Source organism: Dermochelys coriacea, chromosome 3 (assembly GCF_009764565.3).
Source record: "Dermochelys coriacea isolate rDerCor1 chromosome 3, rDerCor1.pri.v4, whole genome shotgun sequence".
Taxonomy (NCBI): Eukaryota; Metazoa; Chordata; order Testudines; family Dermochelyidae; genus Dermochelys; species Dermochelys coriacea.
Genome location: NC_050070.1, coordinates 118,955,377 through 118,976,768, shown reverse-complemented (window position 1 = coordinate 118,976,768; position 21,392 = coordinate 118,955,377). Strand labels below are relative to the sequence as shown.

The 21,392-nt window shown below is 40.6% G+C and overlaps 1 long non-coding RNA gene across 1 annotated transcript; it reads right to left on the bottom strand.

Moving 5' to 3' along the window:
- Window positions 1-3,208: 3,208 nt before the first annotated feature.
- LOC122459387 lies at window positions 3,209-7,235 on the bottom strand. The gene is made up of 2 exons (XR_006280041.1): window positions 5,936-7,235; window positions 3,209-4,145 (listed from the first exon to the last, which is right to left on the bottom strand). It is a non-coding gene; the product is annotated as an uncharacterized LOC122459387 (long non-coding RNA).
- Window positions 7,236-21,392: the final 14,157 nt, after the last annotated feature.

Below are 21,392 nucleotides of genomic sequence, written 5' to 3'. Positions count from 1 at the left end.
CATTTATGTGTAAGTTATAGGTCTTGTTAACAAGATGGAATAATCTCTCCCTTGGAAAATCATATATTATTCTATTCTGCATTCTTTGGGAGCAGTTCCAAAGTCCTTATTCACAACTTACTCAAGCAAAATGCCTCTTGAAGCCAATGGGAGTTTTATCAAGATCAAACAGAGAGATTAGCCAAAATGAAAATGTGGATAAAACACCCCTAACCAATGGAGGAGTTTTGATCTGTTTTGCTTCTCAAAATTTGTTTCTCAAGTAAGATTAAGAAAGGATTTGAGGATTCCTTTCCCTTTATATGGTTATGGCCAGCTTTACTGTATTTTAATTAAACCCATCTGTGTCTGTTGCTTGTGCTTATTGGGTTTTCAAGATATACATTAAAATGCTACTATTCTAAGAAGCATTGTTTCTTCCTTGCCCATATCCCTCATGTTCTTGAATTGCCCTGATGGGTAACTTGTTTGTTAGCTATTCATACAATCTTACCCACATAAATTCTCTTCTCCTTGATTTGCTGTGGAACAATGACTCTAACTGATTGCCTGCTTTGGGGGATTTCTACTCTATGGCTGCTTCCTCTGCTAGTCTCTCTTTTTTTCAGAGGGAGAATCCCTTATCTGTCCCTTCCTGACCTCCTTGCATGTTTGACTTCTTACAGGCTACTTTACTCTTAATTTCTGACCTTCAGCAGCTGTTTATTGTCCCATCCCATGCTGATTCTGCATTTATGGCTGGCAATCTTTTGGGTCTCTCGGAGTATGTCTACACTGCAATTAAACACCTGCAGCTGGGCTCTGTCAGCTGACTTGGTCTTGCAGGGCACAGGCTCTAATATTGCTGTGTAGACATTCAAGCTTGGACAGGAGCCCAGGCTGTAGGACTTTCCCCTTTTTGTAGGATCCCAGAGCTCAGACTCCAGTCCAAGCCCAAGTGTGTACACTTCAATTTTACAGCCCTGCAGCCTGTGCCCTGCAAGCCCAAGACAGCTGACAGAGCCCAGCTGTGGGTTTTAATTGCAGTGTAGACATACCCTTGTCTCTGTTTCAATGGTACCTGGGCCCTGAAGATATGCAGCTGTGGTGTCTGTATTAGAAAACAAAAAAACATAGTCCAAACTGTTTTCTTTTTATTAGATTTATCCCTAGTCATAATACAGGAATTGATCCTGTGGCACTATAGTCAATGGGAGTTTGCCATTTACTTCAACGGGGACTGATTCAGGCCCATTGACCTTTACAGGCATTTTTCACTGCATTAGATCTCTAAGGTGCCACAAGTCCTCCTTTTCATTATTGCTAGCATGCAGTTACTGTTTGTTTGTTTAATATCACCAGTCGATATAGGCTCATCAACACAGTTTCTTTGTACTAAAAAAAATTTTTATTTATTGTTCACCACTGTTCATGGTTCAAGATGGACCAGTCTCTACCTGTTGAACCTTGTTTTATGTATGAAATTGTGCAAAACCCATTAGTATTAGTGTACAAAAATCTTGAGAACTGATGCTGCACTGCATTTTGAGACACTTCTGGGCACTGGAGAAAGAGAAACATACTTTAGTCTTCTGTGCTCTAGGGAGAAGTCAGGCTTCTGGGGCTTATCTTGAAGTCCTTACTTTAGTGGGTGTTTCAGGTCAGGAGAACTGAATCTGGGATTCACTTTATTTCTCCTGTGCTTTCTTTCAACACAGCACTGAAACGTACAAACAATTTTTTGAAACACTTTTTTCCTTTCTTTCCCCAGTCTCCTGGTATTATCAGTGGAAAACTTTTTTTCCTAATTTTTGTGTTTACATATTTAATGCGGCATGGGCTCCTAGAGTCTTGGTCTGTTATAAAGATTGAACACTGTTTTTCACTAAAGGTAAATAACAGTGTGCGAAAATGACTCTTTCCCTCCAATCCCCTCTACACACACTTTAAGAATAATCCGTATTTGGGGGACTTACCCAAAACAGAGTTTTGTGCTTCGATGCACCCTCTGCTGGCTCTACTGCAGCTTTTAGCTAACAAAAGGTGTACTAGTTTTACTGATGATTTTGGTGCTTTAACAAAACAAGCCATGTTGATTCAAAAATCTGTTAGGAATTCTTGGAGGAAGATGGAGAAGATAAGTGGGAAAGATAAAAATAAGATTTGCCAGAAAAGAAAGACAAAATTAGGAGGAAAAGAGATTTTGTTTCAATCTTCCAAAAGAGTCTGACAAACAATGGAGAGCAGAAAATTGTATATGTATAATGTTTATAATACTTAGCATGTATATATAAATGTAATTTCAAAATGTTTTATAGTTATTTTATACCCTACAGGCCAAATCTTTCTCTCAGACCCATGGGAAACCTCTTTGGATTTCATGGGTATATCAGAGAATACCCTTTCCTCATGTGTTGAAGAAGCTGAGAACTTCTTATTATATTCAAGAACCATTGTGGATCTTTTTGTAACTAGAGACATATTCTAATAAAACCAGGGCAGGAGCCTGAACTGCAAAATTTGAGTCCAGGTTCACATCTGGAGCAATTTCCTCCTTTAATGTTTGTGGATGTTCTGATTTGGAGTCCTGGTTCTGGCCCCTCTCTAAATAAGACCATATCAGACAGTTACCATTCCTTTCATTTTATGATTATTATTAATAATAATAATCCTTAGCACTTTTCATTTTAAAATAATTTAGACCCATTACCTGATCTTTCCTATACCTCATGAGGCCGTAGGTAGGTCTATCTAGGTCTTTATACCAAACTCATCACTATGTTAACTGGTAAATAAATGTTGTTAAACCTTTTTGTACATGAGAAAAATGAGAGGTTAAGTGACTTTCCTGAGATCACAGAATCTGTATCAAAGATAAGACCACTGCTCAAGAGTTGTTTGCTCCAAGATATGTACTGTATGCAGACTATAATACATTTAGAAGTACTGGGACGTCAGCTGTCCAAAAACTTGAAGTAAAGTACTATAAATATTTTTATGCCAGAGATCATCTGCAAAACATTTATCTTTAAGACAAAATATGTGGAGGGTGGGCGGGGATATTTTATTGACTTCTTTCATATTTTCCATTCTCTTGAAATGAAACCTTCTTCACTTCTATGATTTTTCTATCTAAGTGATTCAATTATAATAATAGCTATATATTCACACACATATATATATATTCAACAAATCATTAGTAAATATATAGTGCTTAGGAGTCTGTTACTTCATCATAAATCTCTGTTTAATTCATATGCTTTGGAATAGTCACAATCAGTAGTAATGACTTCTGAACAATGAAAAACAGTGTTAACATTCGCTCTATTTTATCATTACACTCCCAGATTAGGAGCACAATCCTGCCCTCTATACACAAAGAAAACGCCAAGTGACTTCAGTGAAAGTTTTGAGTGTGCAAGGATTCTGGGATTTAACCATTGTTTATTATTATTATTCAGATATGACAGAAGTTCAGTTTCCTCCTTCCTCTTTACCTTATGTACTACTGACCATGCTGCTAGCATTCCTATGTTGGCATGTTATATAGTTTTTGTTTAGAATGCTGCATTTTCAATTTACAATATACTGGCCAAATCCTTGGCATTGCTTTGCTGACTTCAGTGATTTATCAGAGGATCTGGCTCACTATGTAACACATGATCGAATTTATTATTATTATTATTGGAATCTTTATATTTGCATTTTCTGGTGTTTTTTGTTCAAATTTGCAACCATGATTCTGCATTCACATAGGTTTTGATATTTAATTGCCTTTTTGAAGAGTACAAAGAAAAAGAGAAGACCCTGACAGTGTTAGTACAGTTGTGTAATTGTGTATTGCCTGGCTCCATATGTTTTAAACTGTACCAAACTGTAAATATGCAAAAACTCTAGTTATAGCACTATGGAGTTGTACAGTAGAAGCAAATTCCATAGGGTCATAATCAATTACTGAACAGACAATAAGAAATCCTGAACTGCACATGTGTAAAACAAATATTTAAAGCCAGACTGTGAGCCCTTACTCAGATTGGATGGAGAATCACTCACACAAGAAGTCCCACTGAAATCTAATTGAGATACCATAGAGACCCATTGACTACAATGAGAGTACTGTACTCATGTAACAACTCACCATGTGACTAAACAGTGCACAATTGAACCTTTAAGAAAAGGAGTACTTGTGGCACCTTAGAGACTAACAAATTTATTTGAGCATAAGCTTTCATGAGATACAGCTCACTTCATTGGATGCATTTGGTGGAAAATACAGTGGGGAGATTTATATACACATACAGAGAACATGAAACAATGGGTTTTATCATACACACTGTAAGGAGAGTGATCATTTAAGATGAGCCATCACCAGCAGTGGGGGGGAAGGAGGAAAACCTTTCATGGTGACAAGCAAGGTAGGCTATTTCCAGCAGTTAACAAGAACATCTGAGGAACAGTGGGAGGTGGGGTGGGGGGAAGAAATAACATGGGGAAATAGTTTTACTTCGTGTAAAGACTCATCCATTCCCAGTCTCTATTCAAGCCTAAGTTAATTGTATCCAGTTTGCAAATTAATTCCAATTCAGCAGTCTCTCGTTGGAGTCTGTTTTTGAAGTTTTTTTGTTGAAGGATAGCCACCATCAGGTCTGTAATCGAGTGACCAGAGAGATTGAAGTGTTCTCCAATTGGTTTTTGAATGTTATAATTCTTGACGTCTGATTTGTGTCCATTTATTCTTTTACATAGAGACTGTCCAGTTTGACCAATGTATGTGGCAGAGGGGCCTTGCTGGCACATGATGGCATATATCACACTGGTAGATGCGCAGGTGAACGAGCCTCTGATAGTGTGGCTGATGTGATTAGGCCCTCGGATGGTGTCCCCTGAATAGATATGTGGACAGAGTTGGCAACGGGCTTTGTTGCAAGGATAGGTTCCTGGGTTAGTGGTTCTGTTGCGTGGTGTGTGGTTGCTGGTGAGTATTTGCTTCAGGTTGGGAGGCTGTCTGTAAGCAAGGACTGGTCTGTCTCCCAAGATCTGTGAGAGTGATATCAAGCCAGTCCTTGCTTACAGACAGCCCCCCAACCTGAAGCAAATACTCACCAGCAACCACACACCACGCAACAGAACCACTAACCCAGGAATCTATCCTTGCAACAAAGCCCGTTGCCAACTCTGTCCACATATCTATTCAGGGGACACCATCATAGGGCCTAATCACATCAGCCACACTATCAGAGACTCGTTCACCTGCGCTTCTACCAATGTGATAGATGCCATCATGTGCCAGCAATGCCCCTCTGCCATGTACATTGGTCAAACTGGACAGTCTCTATATAAAAGAATAAATGGACACAAATCAGACGTCAAGAATTATAACATTCAAAAACCAATTGGAGAACACTTCCATCTCTCTGGTCACTCGATTACAGACCTGATGGTGGCTATCCTTCAACAAAAAAACTTCAAAAACAGACTCCAACGAGAGACTGCTGAATTGGAATTAATTTGCAAACTGGATACAATTAACTTAGGCTTGAATAGAGACTGGGAATGGATGAGTCTTTACACAAAGTAAAACTATTTCCCCATGGTATTTCTCCCCCACACCCCACTGTTCCTCAGATATTCTTGTTAACTGCTGGAATTAGCCTACCTTGCTTGTCACCATGAAAGGTTTTCCTCCTTCCCCCCGCCCCCCGCTGCTGGTGATGGCTCATCTTAAGTGATCACTCTCCTTACAGTGTGTATGATAAACCCATTGTTTCATGTTCTCTGTGTGTGTATATAAATCTCCCCACTGTATTTTCTACCAAATGCATCCGATGAAGTGAGCTGTAGCTCACGAAAGCTTATGCTCAAATAAATTTGTTAGTCTCTAAGGTGCCACAAGTACTCCTTTTCTTTTTGCGAATACAGACTAACACGGCTGCTACTCTGAAACCTGTCATTGAACCTTTAGTCACTTATAACTAGTTTTTAAAATTCTTTAAAAAATGTGCACCAAAAACTATTCCTCATTGAGGTCTAGACACCTCTGAGGCTGGAAGTTTCAAAGTTCAGCCATTTAAGTTGGCCATGCACTAAAAGTAATTTTAAAAAACTGAAAGTTGATATATAGATTTTTTTTTTCCTCCTCTCGAGAAAAAAAAAAACCTGGAAGATTTCATTCAAACTTTCCAAAATTTATACTTTTGGTTGAGACTATGCCTGGAAACTTTCATCTTAAAGGGAAACATTTAGAATAAATTATGAGTGAAAACAGAAGTTTAAAATGAAAACTAAGATGCAAAGTTAATTACATATTTGGGAAAACAGACTAAGACAGAGCACTTACATTACCAATTCACAGGATCAGTTTCATGGGTGATGCCACAGATTCTGTTAAACCAAGCACTTAAGTCCTATTGGTTTCAGTAGGATTTAAGCACATGTTTAAAGGTAAGCATATGCTTAAGAGTTGTGCTGAATAGAGGCCTTCAGGAGGAAGGCAAAGCTAGTCATGAAATGTCCAACCCCTAGAGAATCCAGAAGTTCCATTGCAGAAACAGCTATGGCAAGAAAACCACATAAGACATATCCAATGAACTGAGGTACATTGATAGATATCATTATGGTTGATTTGCTAGGTAAGCTGTAGCAGGTTAAGATGAACAGAGTCATTGATTAAGACTCTAGTTGGGAACCCCATGTGTTCTTCAGAGGTTACTAAAATGGAGGCTACTTACTATTTAGTTAGTACAAGTTCAGCTTAACTCAAAAGGTTATTTATGTTTAAAAACAGAAGTTATTTAGCTTCAAAGAGGTATGATGTCAGGGAACAGTTCTATCGCTTTAAGGTATTATTGCTTTAAAAACAACAGAGTCAGATAGAATGGGAATAAGAAACCTAGAGGTTGAAGATAGAAGCTTCAATAAAGATTCAGGCTTTGTAAACCCTTCTTGTTCATGCCCTTAAGCCTGGTGTCAGACAAGTGAGTGTTTCCTCCCTTCATGACATTATCTACTCCTGGAGGAATTCTGCACCACTGCACAATGCAGAATTTGCACAGAATTAATGTTTTGTGCAGAATTTCATTTTCCCTGCAGAATTGGTGCTGCAGAGCTGCTGGCCACCACTAGGGGCTGCTGGACCCATCAGAACCTGACTCTCCAGCTTGCAAAAACAGGACACTGCCAGAGGGAGAAGTAGGGGGATATCATAAATATAAAGGGAAGGGTAAACACCTTTAAATCCCTTCTGGCCAGAGGAAAAACCCTTTCACCTGTAAAGGGTTAAGAAGGTAGGATAACCTTGCTGGCACCTGACCAAAATGACCAATGCGGAGACCAGATACTTTCAAAGCTGAAGGGGGGAGAAAAAAAGGTTCTCTCTGTCTGTGTGTTGCTTTTGCCAGGACCAGAGCAGGAATGCAGGTCAGAACTCCTGTAAAGAGTTAATAAGCAATCTAGTTAGATATGCGTTTGATTCTGTTTTGTTTAATTGGCTGATAAAATAAGTTGTGCTGAATGGAATGTATATTCCTGTTTTTGTGTCTTTTTGTAACTTAAGGTTTTGCCTAGAGGGATTCTCTATGTTTTGAATCTGATTACCCTGTAAGGTATTTACCATCCTGATTTTACAGAGGTGATTCTTTTACTTTTTCTTCAATTAAAATTCTTCTTTTAAGAAGCTGATTGCTTTTTAATTTTTCTTAAGATCCAAGGGTTTGGGTCTGTGTTCACCTATGCAAATTGGTGAGGATTTTTATCAAGCCTTCCCCAGGAAAGGGGGTGTAGGGTCAGGGAAGATTTTTGGGTGAAAGACGTTTCAAAGCGGGCTCTTTCCCTGTTATATATTTGTTAGACACTTGGTGGTGGTAGCAATAAAGTCCAGGGGCAAAAACTAAAATAGTTTGTACCTTGAGGAAGTTTTAACCTAAGCTGGGAAAAATAAGCTAAGGGGGTTTTTACAGGTCTACACATCTGTACCCTAGAGATCAGAGTGGGGAAGGAACCTTGAAAGGGGAGCTGAAGGGTTCCAGGCAGCTGCAGTTCCCAACACAACTTGAAGGAAGGAGGTAGCATGCAGGAAACTCTATACAAGCCCAGGACCCAGCATCATGCTGTTTCTCTCTCTGGATCCCTGGACTCTGGGGGGTAGCAGGTGTGGGTATCTGGCCTGGGAGGGTGTCCCATGGCTGGTTTTGCTGGGGAAGGGTGTGGGTGTCTGAGACTGGAAGGACAGAGTTTTCCCCCAACATGTGCCCAGCTGGCGAGTGTGACACACCCAGACTGAGATGCCCAACAAAAGCATAACAGAGAAACAGGAACTGGGTTGTTATAGGAATTTCTTTAACTTTCTACTCCTGGGAGAGTATTTTTGTTGTCTGTATTGTTAAAAAGAAAAGGAGTACTTGTGGCACCTTAAAGACTAACAAATTTATTTGAGCATAAGCTTTCGTGAGCTACAGCTCACTTCATCGGATGCATCTGATGAAGTGAGCTGTAGTTCATGGAAGCTTATGCTCAAATAAATTTGTTAGTCTCTAAGGTGCCACAAGTACTCCTTTTCTTTTTTGCGAATACAGACTAACACGGCTGCTACTCTGAAACCTGTATTGTTAAAGACATATTTGCTGACAAGTATTTGAAATAAATTCCCCAAATAATTGAAACTAGTGTGACTATATTGTGTAGTTTTGTCAAATAAAATATGCAGAATTTTGCAGAATTTTTAAATATTGTGCACAGAATTTTTAATTTTTTGGCACAGAATTCACCCAGGAGTAATTATCCCCAGTGTATGTTTCCATATTACCAGGTATTCCAGCATACCATTAAAGTACAAAGCAGTGTCTCCTATGAAGGGTAAGCTTGTCTCTCACAATTACAGTATTTTGCTCCCTAAAGTAAATAATTTCAGCTGAACTTTTATCCAAAATGTCTGTCATTTTAGTCAGGATCCTTCCTTCCCACTCCTGTAATATTGGCACACATGTTCTAGCTTGCCACTAAACTTGTTTTTCAGATTCTTAGGATATTATGTTATGCAATACAACAAAAACATTTTTTTTTTCTTTGCCTCAACAACTGCACCAGTCAGGGCTGCCAGAAGAAGCACACACTAAAGCATGCATGGAGCCTTTAAAGATCCTTATATAGAGACAGTACTTAGCTGGCTTTCCCTCCCTCAGGCGCAATAGAAGCCTGTCAAGCTTGTCAGTTCCTCCTCTCTTCAACCCTCTTTAATGTCTATAAGTTCACTCATGGAAAACCTCCCTTCACTAAAGGCTCAAGCAAGCAAGCAGCTTATTCAATGGAAGGCTAAAATCATATGCCAGAACCCTTTCCTGGATCTTAAATTGATCTCAAAGGCCCTGGTCCAAAGCCCATCAAAATCAATGGAACTTTCTGTTGATTTTGATAAACTTTGGATCAGGCTCAAAGAGCATTATGGAAGTACCACGGGTGATCACCCATATTAAATTGGGCAGGACAGTCCTGAAACACAGAGTTTAAGTTCCAGTCCCAGATAAATGACTCCAGGACAGCATTTGTCCCAGATTCCCTGCGGTGCTGCTCCACACCTGCCTGAGGCTTAGGGTTGGTATCAGCCTCTTCCCGGTGGGGGGTGGTGGCTGAGGTGGGCCTTAGCAGCCTCACCTCGAGGACCCATCCCCTGCTTCTCATATTCCCTCTGAGGCCCTGCCCCCTGGCCAGGCTGGAAGCTGGAGTTGGGCCATGGTAAGAGTTGCCCAGGGAACCCAGGCTGCTGTGAGGAGCCCCGGACCCTCTACCTGCCCTGGGCCCAGGTGCATTCACATTGCAAAACAATGGAGTTTGGACCTCATCCAGGGGACTTGGGTTCAAATCCACCATCACCCCTGCAGGGTCATGGCCCAAATCAATCAGAATTGGGTGTAGGTGGAAGAGAGGTTTCAGCTCAAGTCTGAGCCCAGGCTTACATTGCAATGTAAACTCATCCTTGCTAGTCTAAAACAGGCTCTCCAGAGTTTAGACTAAAATTCTATTTTTAACATTGCAGATGACTTACAGCTGGCTCAACAGTTATTGCTCTCTCCCCCTGAGGTTCTCATCACCACAGAATCTGAGTGTCTACACCTTTTTGATTCCCAAGGCAAGATGTGGTGATGTGGACAAAGCTGACAATGAGTGCTGGTAGTGATAGACTTGCTTCCAATCCTTGGTAGAAGACCAGAGGAAGAGGTGTAACAGCAGAGCAGGATGGACAGTAACTCCAGGTTCAGATTGTAGAGAGAGACCAAGATCCAGCCAGACCTAGCAGGGCAGGGCAGCAGTTACCATTGATGGTTACAGGAGAGGTATAGCTGATTACTGCTGGGAAACAAGAATTAGGGCCCAGGAGAAGAAAACAGAAATGCCATTTACATGCCTCAACCTTGAACATTCATGTTCAGTGAGATGGTGACCAGAGGGAAGAGCTGTACATACATGTCTTACACCGGTTCCTGCCAGCCAGCTGCATCTTCCAGCAGAGAAGTCAAGAGCAGGAGCTGATATGACCAAAGTAGAAAAGCCACCATGGACAAGGACGCCATCTTTTAACCTCTCTTGTTACAGCACAATGTTGAGACCAGTGAATGAACTGAGGAAGAGAGGAGCAGTCTGCAACAGCTGGGCAGTCCTCATAGATAGGTATTTTGAAAGTGTCAGTCCCTGAGGTAGTGAGGTATCATCCACAAGTGTAGGGAACACAAGAAAAAGTTACGGAAAATGACTGTTTGGATTGGCCACCATTGCTTAGAAGCCATAAATAGAGATTTTAAATTAATTTCCCTTCCTTGTAAGAACTGTCGAATTTTCTTCCACCCTTTCACAGTCAACACTGCAAAGAAGGTACATCTTGCATTTTGACCCAAAGAGGTTATACATGGCCACAGTCTCATCATATATGCCAGCAGCCCTGTCACATGACTGAGTCAGCATGCCGACTACACTGCCAAACTGCCTGGAAGAGGACTGAACATGTACATGTGTCCCACCCAACAGCTGGCTGGACAGCAGAAAGGACTTTTAGATAAAAATGTTGATTACCAACTCAAAGTGGCACCAAACCCAGCCAGAACAATAGATACAAAACCTACAGACATATCTCCACTGCTACAATGATCAACACCACTTACAGCAGACCTTTCAAAATCCATGGGTCATACACATGCCTGTCACATCATGTGGTGTACTTCATCCAGTGCACTAAATGCACCCAACAACAACTATGTGGGTGAAACCAGACAATCACTGCTCTCGAATGAACTCACTCAGGAAAATGATAAAAGACAAAAACACCCTGTCACCTGGGGGTGATCATTTTCACAAAGTAATCACTCTATATCTGACTTCTCAGTCCTCATCCTCAAAGGAAACCTGTACAACACTTTCAAAAGATGAGCAAGGAGTTTTAATTCAGTACTCTGCTAGACACTAACAATCATGGACACCAATCTCTTTAAGATCTTAAGCTTAGTATGTGTGTTTTGTTTTATTTGCTCAGTAATCTGCTTTGTTCTGTTTGCTATCCCTTATAATCACTCAAAATCTGCCTTTTATAGTTAATGAATTTGTTTTGTTTATCATTAAACCCATTTTGTGCTATTTCTAACTGGGGGGTGGGGCAAGAAGCTGTGCATATCTCTCTTCACATTTAGGGAGAGGATGAATTTTTATGAGTTTTCACTGTGCAGATCTTTCTATACAGCACAAAACAATATACCTTTGGGTCTGCACTCCAAGGGAGGTGGGCACCTGAGTGCTGTGGCAAGTCCCTTAAGTGGAGTCTTCCCAGAGCTGATCTCAGTGTCTGTGTCTTTCTGCAGCAGGGTGTGGCCCTGCCTATGTGTGTGCTAGAGGAGACTTAAGAGCCTGGCTCAGCAAGACAGGGTAAAGGGGGCCTAGGCTGGCAGAAGAAGTGGGCTCAGTAGTATCCCAGTATATCAGTGGCACCTTAAAGGAGGGCAACCTGTCACAGTATCTATCTGAGGCATTTCTAGACAACTGCTCACTTTAGTATATAAATTCTTGGTGGTACTACTTGGTACCACTCTATTTCGCAGTACATTATCACAGCCATCCATAGTAACATACAGATTAAGAGCTGCAAATCACAAAGCCTGGCGAGCAATATTTTATTTTCTATTTCATTTTCAGATTTTGGAATCAGCATTCACAACTGAGTTTGGTAAAAGTTAGCAGAGTGACCTAGAGAGATACCCATTAAGTTTGATCATTGCTCTGTTCCCTTTGTTTCAAACTCATTCTGTTCCAGAACTACAGCAAACCAAGTCTTCCTCTGGGTCACAGCCCCACCACCTGTGAGCCGAGTAGTTTGATTTATTGTACAGACGTATCAAGCACTGACTAAACAAAAATGTGTATATTCAGATTTCTCTCTTGGGCCCAATTGAGAAGCAACAGATCAAAACTTTAATATTATAACTGGGTCTGATCTGCAAAGTTATGGTCCAGATTCAAACTTCCCCATTGCTCAAGGGTTTTGGTTCAGTCTCATCTCTGATAACAAACATCCTGTTACACAAGCTTAATAGATGATTATCTACCTCAGCCATCAAAATATATGCTTTTGCATTATCAGCATCAGAATTCCCTCCTCCTCAGTTCTTACAATCAAATATTGAGACATGCTTTTTTGATTAAAACCCTGAAGCTAGAGTTTCAGAATGTGTTTGCATTTCTGAACTGTCGCCACAAATTAACAAGGTTTAGTGCAATGTTAGACAGCTTGCAGCAAATTTAGCAACAGTAATTGCTTTATCTTGGGCTGTGAGAGTCTCTGAACTGAGACTCATAAGGATTGATGATCTTTGCCTTCAGAAGACTCTTCCAAGCTTCTTCATTCTTCTAGAAATAAAACACATGTGACAGCAGGTGCCACAAAGTAAGAAATTAACTTGAATACCCTATATCTGTTTCTGCTTGTTGAGAGCTTTTTCGATTTCTTCCTAAAATGAACCACACCCTCTGGGGACAGATGTAAAACCCATAGAGTCAAATTCTGCTCTCATTTAAATGGGTGTGAATTTGAAGCTATTACACTGAAGACAATGGAGAGATGGAAACTTGGAGTATCTTGAAGTACAGGCAGCATCTGGCCAATGTTCTCATAAATGTTGATATGCTCCAAAGTCTGAGTTTCATATGACCCAGATGTGTGTTTAAATTCAATTCATTAGTGCTATTATATAGCAGTTAATTAAAAATAATAAAAAGAACACATACTAGCTGTGATACTGCTTAGCTTTCAGGTCAGCGCCCAGTCAGATTGGTCCAGATTGGCTGTAGTCAAGCAGCAAAAATTTTGGTACTGCATGGTGTTTAGCACTCTAGCTGCAGACAAACAGGCATTCAGTACCAAACCACCAGGAAAATAAAGATTTTGTGGAACTTCTTAGATTCATCTAGATGAATCAATACTCTCTTTTCTTTCCAGTCTTTGTTTTATGTGTGTGTGTTCCACACATGGGGAATACTCCATGTATGAGCGAGGTGACGACTCACTGGTGAGGCACCTCCTGCTGGTTGTCTTGAGAATTAGCTCTTCCAGCCCAGAGCACCCCAGTGTCTCACCTGCCGCTAGCCCCCGAGTCCCTCCCAGACCCCAGTGTCCCTTTATCTTGGGGCTCTGCCCCAGCAGTTCCCCCACTCTCTGGGTCTCCCCTCCTAGGGGAACCCCCAACCCTCTATCCCTACCCTGCTTCAGTGCCTACGGTCAGTCATCATCTAGCCCCTGCTCACTGGGGCAGACTGCAGTCTGTAATCCACTCACCACTGGCAAGGAGGGTTTGAACCTGCTGCCTTTCCCTGCAGCCCAGTACCTGCTTTGGCCTTTCTATCAGGCCTGAGCTGCCCAGCACTGCTCCATTCCCTGTATCCTGAGCTCCCAGGCAGCCAGGTCCATCCAGTCAACTCCGATACTCCACCAGAATGAGAGGAGTAAGGTATGTCGACAGGAGAGCATTTCCTGTCAACACAGCATGGTATAGACTACACAGTAAGTCAACCTAAGCTATGTCGACTCCAGCAATGTTATTCATGTAGCTGTAGTAGCGTAACCTAGGTCGATTTACCCCATAGTGTAGACAAGGCCTAAGACAACCAGATGATAAGTACCTGAACTACATTATCAAATTATGTTTATCATGTTTGAGTTCTGGGTGGGTTGGAGTAAGTTGAATAGATGTATACATTTGGAAAGTTTGTCTTTTATCTGCAGAAAAAGGAATCCAAGTCACTTTAATGTGGAAAGATGTAGTAGCTGGACAGGATATTTTGCTGCCCATGATGGATTTCTGACTAATCACTGTGCAGTGGTGTAGAAATGTGTGTGTGTGTGTATAGAAAAACTCATTACATTCTCCCTCCCCTTGCAAAACTGCACAGGGTCTGGCCAAATTCTGTCCCTTTGATAGCACTGTCTGGAACTCCGCATATTTAGCCAGGCAGTGTGAGGTCTCTTGCGTGTTTCTTCTAAAGTTCCTCTCTACTGACTTTCAGCTTCCTGCCCTTCCTTCCCCTCAGTGCACACTAAGAATATATCTCCTTCCCACAGCACAGGGGATTTCCAGGCATAACTGTCTTAGCATGAATGGAAGTTAAGCGTGTGAGTGCCTCACACATAAAGATGCCACTATAGCTCTTGGTGCCTTCCTGAAAGTACTGGTTTAGCAGATTTAATGTATGCATTGTGGATGTTCTTCAATAAGTGCATGGGCCACAGACACAGCATTTTCTACTGGGAAGCGTTATACATAGTAATTTTGGTACCAAATATCCCGTGTACAAAAACAACTGGAAAGTAAACAGCATTGTGCTAGAATAAAAACAATTTTGACAAACCAACTTTGTTTATAATCTGAATGTTTTTTCCTACTTTCCATTTCTGTCCCATCTATTCCTACTCACTTTTTTCTGTATGTTCTTCTAGTTCTCTTGAAACCCTTTTATGGAGAATGTTCCTCTTTTTCACTGAAAGTATTTTAAAAAGTCATCTTGACTCTCACATAGTAATTAGTTTGCTATGGGTGACTAATCATAGGATGTTCTGCCTGGAGCATTAGCTTAGGTTGAGAAAAGTAGACATAGAAACACTAGTGTTAGTGTGATATGACTCAGAGTCACACTTGCACTTTTTCCTGTGAGATACTTACGTTCCAAACATATCACCCAAATATTCTTTATATTCACCATCAGTAGCTGTATAGTCAGCAATTTAAGTGTGAGAATGTCTTGGTTCATAGCCAATGCACTGCACATCTCCAGTGGAGTCTACAGAACTTCGCTTGGTTTAGTTAAAAGAAATACTATTGATTTCAGATTTCCTATTCCTGGATTTGGTTATGATCTAATAACCGTGATAATCCTAAAAATGAAGATGTATGTATACATATACAGATGATGATGTGTACATTAGACCTGAGTTCACAGAGAGTGGAAGGATGACTGAAGCACAGAACTGGGAGTCAGGAAATCTGGGCTCTGTTCCTCAGTTTACATAGACTGTCTAGGTGTCCTTGAATCAGTCATTACCATCTTTATTCCTCATCCTCCTTATCTATACAATGAGGTTCCCTGCCTCACATGTTGTGAAACTACACTCATCAGATTGTAAAGTGCTTTGAGATCCTTCTTTGGAAGTAACGGACAATTGTAAATGCACAGAGGATCGCTTGTACAGGAAGTCTAATATATACTGGCATTGAAAATGGAAACCCTTAAAGATACACACACTGCTTTTCAGTTAAGGTCTCTGGGAATAGTTATCTCCAGGATACAAATCAAGACGTTGCCAGCCAGATATGCTGAATCTCTTCAATATGTTACAATAAATTTGGATGTGTTATCATGCACTCCTATTTTTGACCATGCCAGTGTAATGCTAACAAGGCCAATCACTAATTCATAAAACAATAATAGAACCCAACTCAGATTAAGCTATGCATGCCAGGGATTGAGGCCTGCTCTCCATTTCCCATGGAAGGAGAGAGACTGATTTTCAGAAATGCTGAGCATCCATCATTCCACCTCAGGTCAGGCACCTGTTCTTTAAGGGAGGAAGGAAGCTCTTGGATCAGATACTGTACTATACCCAATAAATTGGGAATAATAATAGTTCTCAATCTCACAGAAGTGTTGTGAGGCTAACTTAATGTGCATAAAGAGGTTTGAAGTTCTAGGAAGCACTATAGAAGAGCCAGGGATTATCCTGGGTGGTGAAATACTCCACGCTGTTGCACCAGGTTTATGCTGTTGTAACTCACTTGAAATTAATGGACTTATACTAGCATAAAACTGGTGTAATGGAGTGGAGAATCAGAACCTGACATTACAGGATGAAACTATTTGTTCAATTTTTACTTACAAATTGTAGTGCTGATGAAATATGTCAGACTGAAAGCCCTGGAAACTGAAGTCCTCTTTCTCTCCATTAACCAGGTAGCAGCAGTGCAAGCTTCGCCAACCTTGCTGCATGATGTGCTACCAATATGCCTCAACCCTGACCTGGATACACCATCTCTAGTGTTGACAGGGTGGTTTGTCTTCATGTCCATTCAACCTTTCATATCTCTGTGAAGATTGCCAAGGGGGACACCAGTTAGTGCCGGTTGTGATGCTATTTTATTATGCTGTGGAAACCTGTCCAACAGTAAGTAGATTGACATCATCCAATCATTTCACATAGCAGTCAAATAACCTACTTTCAGTCATTGCCAACCTACTTATATTCAGACTCATGACCCAGATCTGAAAGGTGCTGTATTCTGCTTAATACTCCATTACTTGTGCCATAATCGGGAAGGAATACCTGAGGGGGTGGCATGCACATTTTATCAGCTTGAGTTTGGAATGGTGAGCATGCTCATGAATGGAGAAATTCCACATTCAGGGGATTAGGGATGAAGTGAAAAAGAAAAAAATTCTCTTGCCTCTTATTTTTACACAGTGGTTATTTGAGGCATCTCAGGGGCTTGGGATGTTATGAATAGTCCCAGTGGAGATAAATTAATAGGAAGAGGGTATATGAAGCCATCAAAAGTACATGATAAATATGATTTATCCCATGGTTCTGCAATTTATCACTTCCACATTTGCAGTATAACAACGTATTGACTTTTAAAAATACTATCATAGGAAGTATGAATGTAAAGACAATCTGGTACTACTGACAACAAGTCTTCCTACAAATCTGCACTAAGAGGAAGAGACTACAATGTGCACTAATGTAACAATTAGACCAAATATCTTGGTGCATAGCAATTGTTACTTACTAGAACTATATAAAACTAATTATGCTAATGATTCTGATTCAAAAACTTTACATATGCTGACAGTCAGGTTTTAACTATTATACTTTATGGGTCATTAGTGTTCCTTCATTGAAGTTTGGATCACTGGAAGGATATGGCCCTTACACAGGAACATGCAAGAAATTGGACAGATCAACAGAATCTGGCCTTGAAAATTGGGGTTTAATCATTATTAATACTATATTAATATAAATTGTTAATAATTTCAGCAGTAGATCTCAAAGTTCATGACAAAGGAGGTAAATATCATGATCATGAATATTTATGCCATATTTAAATATTTAAGTCACAGATAACAAGTGACACGTATGCAGCTGGCTTGTCCCTGTTCTTATGACATCACAGCAAACTGATGCTCTAAGTTTTAGGTAGGCAGGGCCTACTCCCCATAACAAACACCACTACACAAATAGGTTCTTAGACAATTCACCCTTTCTCTGGAAAATGCTTTTAATCTGTTCACCCTACCAGTGCAAGAGCATGACTGTTAGTATATAGGGCAGTACTTTTTCAATATTTTTATTTTTTGAAAGCCATAACGATTCTTTCAAATAATTTATAAACATAGATAGGAGCAAATGAGCAGCATATTTATGTGCCAGGTTTCAAAGGCCCTTGAGTGTGTCAGTGTTGATGTATTACTTTGTGAAAGCTGTCACACTGGTATTCCACATGATCCAGCACTGATATGTCAGCACACCAGCATAATGATACATATATAATTTCTCAGCTTTGGCAGCACATTTTCACCCTGCATCTTAAACCTAGAAAATTTAAAGGGCTATTCTTCCATTAACCTCCGGTGCACCCACTCTCTGTTAAAGGAGCTGACTCTCAGGACTATGAATGAGTCCTATACCAAAGTCCAAAAAGAAAAACAGTTTTTTTTCTAGATTCATAAATTTACAATCCTGAGTAATACATCTAAGGAGGTGAGGAAAAACCTAAACTATATACAGAGACATATTTCAGGGCTATTTGTAAAGGAAACACTTCCACCTGGCCATCAACCCAACTGATTGGTTTTGACAAAACTTTAATTGGAAAGGTTTCTCAAGTCCAGAATGGTATTTCTGCTCAAAATCACAGAAAGAGGGAGAGAGTCTTTACAGCCTGGTTAATTAGATTCAAGTCCTTGAGTCTTCCACCTCCCAGGTGAATGCCCTAACCACTGGGCTATTGGGTATTCCTGACTAACTGACTCTCGTTTTCACACAAAGGTCTCAGTTTCCTCCCAGTGTGGAATGGGAAAAAATTTGAAATCTCAAAACATTTCCCATCCATTTCTATGTGGGAAATAAAAAAAGGCATCACATCTAGATTGCTGTTTGAAATCCAGCTCAGATCACTGACGGTCGCTATGACTACTCAAGTGGCCTATGTGAAGTGAGGGTGGTGCTTTCAGTCCAGATCCTGCTGGGAGAGCATCCATATCACCAAGATAACAGGCAACTCAGAAATACCAAAGATAGTTCACAAAGGAATAGCATCCTGGTTATGTTTCACAGCATCCAAACAGACAAGTTAAATAAAAACTTAAATTCTTTTGTGGAAGGTTGCAACATAACACTACTTTATTTCTTAGAATTCTGAATAATAGCACACAAGAACCCACTCTAAAAAAACAAACCAAACCAGAGAGAGACAAAGCAGGCTACTACCTAACATAGCGAGGCACAACGTAGCCCACCTTACTATAGACTGTCTGGCTGCAAAGTTACTCTGTCTGACTACATGCTTTCCTATAGAATCCCCTAACATGCAAGCAGGACAAGGAAACTCCTTACAAATTAAAGGGACAGCATATAATTTTACCACAGTTTTCCATATACCACATTCACAACTGACATTAATAGGCACCCTGGCTAGTAGTCTCAGCAAACACCATGGAATGAATGGGCATATACAATGAACTGCCTTCTCAGCTCTTGAGGTGGTCACCACAGACCGAGGGTGAGGCAGTCTGGGGAAGACTGAATTACTGTTGTGGGGAGAGAGGCCTTCAGCTCCCAGGGGTCTCAATCCAGGATTTTCATAAAGCACTGAATTCCCCCCAACGATGGTCAAAGATTATCAATAAAGCTGCCTTCCTGTATTTTAAAATCAGAAATGGAACAGACAGCAGCCTGCAACTTCCCCACAACACCCGGCTACTTGTGTCAAACATTAGGTGCAAAGAACCTTGTTACCATAAAATGCCTGATCACAGGTTCATCGCTAGGATTTGCACAGAACTCTCTCCCCCTTATCAAGTATTATTGCATTTTCCCAGTTAACATGAAGTGGAGAAGCAAAAGACAGCAGTCATGTCGGACAGGCTTCAGCACTTCACTAAGCTTGTCACTATTTCACCTCATCCTCCTCGGAATACAAGCTTCCTGTCTCTTTTCTTTATTTGCTTCAAGAATTACTTTAGGTGGAGAAAACAAAAAGCACCATCTGGAACAGTAATGGTTTCTAGAGAGCCAGAACAAGCATACATGTGGGTATTTGCCTTGAAACAGAGTATTTCCAAAAAATAAAAAAACCCTGCCATTTCTTACCAGAGGTAAACTGATGGGTTTCCACTACATGTACTAGCATGGAGGAAACCTATCCCAGTACAATGTCTGCAGTCCAAGGCCTCAATCCAGAGCACAGTTTCACAGCTGGCTCCCCAAAGACTAAGCATCGTGGAGCTCCTTTAACATGTAAGGCTGCCTGAACTGCTGCTAAATCAACACATCTTCCTTCCAGTCAGGTTCAGCAGTTTGACATCCCAGTGTGATACCTCATCCCAGTGCAGTCCGCAGAGAGAGACAGTGCATTCTGGTCTACTCTGTGGAACTCAGCAGCATTATGATGTCCTAATCTGCATGGTTGCTAGCAACAAGAGAGGTAGTTGAGTAATCCTAGCTGTTGTGGAAAGGTGGAATATCACCGAACAGGGGTGAACTCTACAATAAATCTGAAATTGGTGTTTGAGACCAGTGCTGCATTAAGGCAGAATACAGTACAATCCACAGACATTGTAAGTATATGCCATCTTCTATACAACAGCAGCCAACGTATGGCAAGTACATTTGCCATTCTGTATTAGACATTCATACTGTTCCTGAGAAATAAGATCATGCACTTTACCCAACCTTTTATATTATGTCCATTAATACAATTTTTGTAACACCATATGATGTACAGTAGGGCAGTGCACAATACACTTCCAAAGACAACCAGAATATATTTTCACTGCAAGCTGACAGCAGACAGACATGGATCCATCTTTGCTCCATTGAAGCTGAACATTGATAAGCACAAAGTTTAGAAGGAAAGAGATTTCTTTCCCTCATGCAGAGAAGAGTTCTGTGCTAGTGAAAAATGTCACATAGCATTGAGATTGAAGTTTTCCCTTTATTCATAGAACTTGTCTAATATACTTAGAAACAGTACCCTCTTGAGGTCCCTTCCAGTTCTATGATTCTATGATCATCACTGGCCTTCGCCTGAAGCTTCTTAGAAGGGTATCGGTATCAGTTGTGAAGATCATTTTTGTGACATGGACACCTGTCAATTGCAAACTTGACTGAGACCATTGACTTATTTGGCATAGGCCCCCAAACAGCTGTCTGATGATAGCTGCTTTATATCACTACCATCCTGGACTGGATTGGTGACACTGAAGTGAAAGGCTCTATCATTCACCGTTGAATCCCAGGGAATAATCCAACCCTTGGAAATATTCTTTTCCATGTCATTGCTCTGAAAGTCAATGGGTAGAATTAAGTACAGTAAAAACTCATGCTAACATCACTTGGGGGCCTGTTCTAAAATCAAAATACTATCCAAGTGATAATATATTCGCCTTGAAAGAGAGTGAAGAAATATTTTTGCTTGCATTGCTCAGCTGTTTTTCAACACGATGGTTGCTGACAACACTCTTACACTGGCTCCTTCATGCTGAATACCATATTGCAATGATGCTTGACACTAACAGAGTGGGAGAACGAAAAAATATAGCATTGATATTATAATTAGAGATGGTCCTGAGCTACAGCATTTGAATCCCGAGTTCAGGCTTCAGATCTGATCTGTTTT